The sequence below is a fragment of the Bos taurus genome, chromosome 10 (genome assembly GCF_002263795.3).
Source record: "Bos taurus isolate L1 Dominette 01449 registration number 42190680 breed Hereford chromosome 10, ARS-UCD2.0, whole genome shotgun sequence".
NCBI classification, from domain to species: domain Eukaryota; kingdom Metazoa; phylum Chordata; class Mammalia; order Artiodactyla; family Bovidae; genus Bos; species Bos taurus.
The window spans coordinates 25,142,496-25,147,711 of NC_037337.1; the positions used below are offsets into that span (position 1 = coordinate 25,142,496).

Sequence of the window (5,216 nt, forward strand, 5' to 3'; positions counted from 1 at the left end):
TAGAGGAGGGAGGAAGGAGGAGGGTTCAGGATGGGAAACGCGGGTATACCTGTGGCGGATTCATTTCGATATTTGGCAAAACTAATACAATATTGTAAAGTTTTAAAAATTAAAAAAAAAAAGTACAACTGTCAAAGTTATAGGTAACAGGAGTTATGTTATTCCTTCTATGAATTGATTGGACTAGTAAAAGCTGTGGTTGCTACCATCCAATTTTTTTAAAAAATACTAAATAATTCTTACATGGAACAGTATACAAAATTATGTGCAGACACATTTTTCCCTGGCAATGATGGTAAACAGATATTTAATTTTGCTATATTTTCAATAGCTCTCTCCAAACGTTACAGACAAAACTAAAGAGTAACTCCTAGTACTATTCCTATTTTTAAAGTAATAACTACTATTGGGAAGATTCCATGTATGTCTTTTCAATTTTACTGTTATAGCTATGTATCACAAAACAATATATTATATTGTGATTATATTCTGAAATTTCTCATAAATAGTATCATGCAGCATATATCATTCTGATGCTTTTTATACTCAGCATTTTTTTTTTTTTTTTTTTTTTTTACTTTCTGAGTATTTATATGGTCTATCACAATAGATTGGTTTTTGAGGCTTATGGTGAATTACAGAGCCAGTACCTCTCATCAAAGAATTTGTATTCTGCTGGGAAGCCAGGCATATAGATGGAATGAAGCGAAATATACAAATATGATAATTACTAAAATTGCCTTAAGGGGACACAGAGCTAATGAGTTGATGCTGAGTTGCACAGCGACTGGCGCCCCAGAAACATGTCATCAAGCTTTTTGTGGATGAGAAAGCCTCCATCTGTTGCAGAGGCCTGATGTTCCCTTAGCTTGACTGGGGATCTTATGTGCAGCCTCTTGGATCCACAGGTTTATTAGAAGAGCTTGTTCACCTGCTCCCTAAACACCTGCTTCACCTGTTTGTTCCTGAGGGTGTAGATGAAGAGATTGAGCACTGGGGTCACCGCAGTGTTGAGCAAGGCCACCACCTTGTTCCTGTCCTCCCCCTGGCCGCCCTTGCCCGACCGGACATACATAAAGATGCCGCTGCCATAGACGAGAGAGACAGCAGTGATGTGGGAGGAACAGGTTGAGAAGGCTTTCTGCCTCTTCTTGGCTGCGGGGAGGCGCAGGATGGTGTGGAGGATGTGGCCATAGCAGGTAGCCGTCATGGACAGAGTGCCCAGGAGGCTGACATTGGCCAGGATGAAACTTAGAATTTCCATCAGACTTGTGTCTGCACATATGAGTTCCAGGAGTGGAAAGTTGTCACAGAAGAAATGATCAATGATATTGGGACCACAGAGTGGCTGCTGAATTGTGAGGAAACCTGGAATGATGTTGAGAAGGAACCCTGTGATCCATAAAGAAAGAACTAGCTGGACACAGACCCTTTTGCTCATGATGGTGACATAACACAAGGGGTTACATATGGCCACATACCTGTCAAAGGACATCACGGCCAGTAGGAAGAACTCTGTGGTGCCCAGGAAGAAATAGAGGAAACACTGTAGGAAAAGAGGCCAGAGGAGCCATGGGGAACCACACCACTGTGACCGAGTTCATTCTGCTGGGGCTCTCAGAGGCCTGTGAGCTGCAGATGCTCCTCTTCCTGAGGCTCCTCCTGACCTACCTGCTCACTCTACTGGGGAACCTCCTCATTGTGGTCCTCACCCTCATGGACAGGCACCTCCACAGGCCCATGTACTACTTCCTCGACAACTTTGCTGTCCTAGAGATCTGGTTCACCTCGGTCATCTTCCCCAAGATGCTGACCAACATCCTGACTGGAAACAGGACCATCTCCCTGGAAGGCTGTTTCCTACAGCATTTTATTTTTGTAAGATTTATCTAAGAAAATAATATAGAGAACTGTTTCTTTTCTTGTAATGGTTCATGTATTTCAACTTCATATGTAATTCATTATTTGTTCATTCTGCTTACAGGATTGGTGTGACTATCCTTGTAAATACCTCCTTGTTCAAATGTTGGAATTACTTGAATGTAGATAACAGGAATTGGAATTGCTTGACTTTTAAATATATACATTTTCTTCTTTATTAAATAGTTCAGGCAATTTTTCTCTGAAGTTGTTAAATAAATGTTCTTTATGTGGTTGCTTTTCTCCATCTGGAGAAATTTAATAGTCTTCTCCCTGTATTTGGGTCAAAACTTAATGCTATCAGATTTTCACATTTCTGGTTATCTGACAGAAATGAGATAGTAATTTGCTTTAATTTAATTTCTTCTGATTACTGCAGAAGTTGATGTTTTATATGTTCACATGTCTATTTCCTCTTCTTTAAATTGCCTTTATGTAAATTATCTTTATTATCTCTTTTCATTTTGAATGTGTTTCTTATTTATTTGTAGAAGCCCCCTATATAAACTTAATTTCTGATGTTTTCTGGTTATATGGTTTACTATGCATCCTACTATGCTTTCGATTTTTAATTATGTAGTGGGGCACGCTTGCAGGTTAAAAACTTCCCATGTATTAGGAATTCTCTATAAATTTATGTTTCTAATTGTCAAATTACTTTAATGATTATATACTTATTTAGCTTTTCTATTTCTTCTTTAACTATTTTTTATTATATATATATATATATATATATATATATATATATATATATTTTTTAGAGCATCTATCAGAACACTGAAATATGTGGCCAAGTCTTTTTCTTGTGTCAAGGATTTCTTCAGATAGTAAATCTCTGCCCTTGTTGAGGTCCCCTGTGAAACCTTCTCTGTTCCATATGGAGGCATGACTCATGAGGGTCTGGAAGCCTTGGTCTGGGTGCTGGACACACCAGGAGGAGGCAGGGCTCTCGAAATACTCATGATAGGGCCTCACCTGTCCTGGGATCCCTTCAAAGGCAGAAACTGGCCCTCAAGCCGAGTCATTGCATGGGGCTGTCTCTCCTCCCATAAGATCAACATCAGATCGAGGAGATTGCTGCACACTGAAGAGAATATGACTCTAAATAGATTCTAAATCTCACAATTATTCTGTATCATTAACAATACTTGATATAGTTGTCTTTTTATTTTTAGCCAAAATAATGGGTGTATGCTGCTGCTGCTGCTAAGTTGCTTCAGTCATGTCCAACTCTGTGTGACCCCATAGACAGCAGCCCACCAGGCTCCCCTGTCCCTGGGATTCTCCAGGCAAGAATACTGGAGTGGGTTGCCATTTCCTTCTCCAATGCCATGCATGCTAATTCGCTTCAGTTGTGTTCGACTCTGTGCAACCCCATGGACAGCAGCCTACTAGGCTTCTCTGTCCATGGGATTCTCTAGGCAAGAATACTGGAGTGGGTTGCCATTAACGGGTGTATAGAGATCTCACTGTGGCATTAACTTGCATTTCCATGATGACTAATGATGTAGAAGAGGGGATTACAGACTTCTTCAATAAAGGGTAGAACAGTAAATATTTTTGTCTTTGTAGGCCATTCATTCTGTTGCAACTACTGAACTTTGCCATTGTTTCATGAAATAAGTTATTGATAATACATAAATAAATAAGCTTTCTTATGTTCCAACAAAATTTATTTACAAAGTAAATGGCTGAATGGACTGGTTCATGGGCCATATTTTGTTGATTCCTGATGTAGAGGACTCCATGGCTTCACAGGGTAATTCTCCAAACATTTAAAGACTAATTAGGTCCCATCCTTTTCAAATTTTCCGTAAAATTGAAGGTGACGAAATATTACCAAACTCATTCAATGAAGCCTTCATTACCCTGATGCCAAAACCAGAAATAAAACTACCAAAAAAAGTCAATTTCTTGAAAGAACATAGATAAAAAAAAAATCCTCAACAAAATATTAGCAAACTTCAATTCAGTCAGTTCAGCTGCTCAGTCATGCCCAACTCTTTGTGACCCCATGGACTGAAGCACGCCAGGCTTCCCTGTCCATCACCAGCTTCTGGAGCTTGCTCAAACTCATGTCCATAAAGTTAGTGATGCCATCCAATGATCTCATCTTCTGTTGTCCCTTCTCTTCCTGCCCTCAATCTTTCCCAGCATCAGGGTCTTTATCAATGAATCAGTTCTTTGCATCAGGTGGCCCAAGTATTGGAGTTTCAGCTTCAGCATTAGTCCTTCCAATGAATATTCAAGACTAACTTCCTTTAGAACTGAATTAAGTTAGGAAACTTAATTCAACAATTTATGAAAGAATCATATATCATGGCCAAGTGGGATATAGTCTAGGTGTACAAGGATGGTTCAATATTTGCAAATCAATCAGCATGATATACATTAATAGCATGAAGAATAAAAACTTATATAGTTATCTCAACAGACAAAGAAAAAGTATTTGACAAAATTCAGCATCCATTCATGCTTAAAAGTCAATAAACTTGGTATAATGGGAACACATCTCAAAATAATACAGGCCATTTACAACAAACACACCATTAATATCATATCTGATGGTAAAAACTGAAAGCTTTTCTCCAAGATGAGGAACAAGACAAGGATACCTACTCTCACCATTTCCATTTAACATAGTACTTGCAGTCCTTGTCACAGCAGTCATATAGGAAAAAGAAATAGAAGACATCCAAATTGGAATAAAACTATTAAAATGCAAAAAGACAGCCTATCAAACAAGATACTTGCAAATAATTAGTCAATAAGGGGTTAATGTCCAAAATATATAAAGAAATTTATATGCAATATAAAAACCATAAATAATCTGATTTTTAAAAAGGCAGAGGACCTAAATAGACATTTTTTCAAAGATACATACAGCTGGGCAACAGACACATGAAAAGACATTCAACATCTCTAATCATCAGGTAAATGCAAATCAAAACCCAATGAGATTTCACCTCACCCCAATCAGAAAACTATCATCAAAAAGCCAAGAAGTAATGAGTGTTGCTGAGGATGTGAAAAAAGGGGACACTTTGGCACCCTTGCTGGGAAAGTAAACTGGTGCAGCCACTATTTAAAACAGCATAAAATTTCTTCAAAAATTAAAAATATAAATACTATATCATTTAGCAATTCCATTCCTGGATGTCTGTCAGAAGAAAACAAGAACACTAATTTGAAAATATATATGCCCCCTAATATTCACAGAAGCATTATTTCTAATAACCAAGATATGGAAGCAATCAGTATTCATCCATATGAATAGATAGAGAATATGTGTATAT

At 37.9% G+C, this 5,216-nt stretch overlaps 1 pseudogene; it reads right to left on the minus strand.

Annotated features, from left to right (window-relative positions):
• On the minus strand, positions 914 to 1,558 carry OR6E5P (olfactory receptor family 6 subfamily E member 5, pseudogene; annotated as a pseudogene).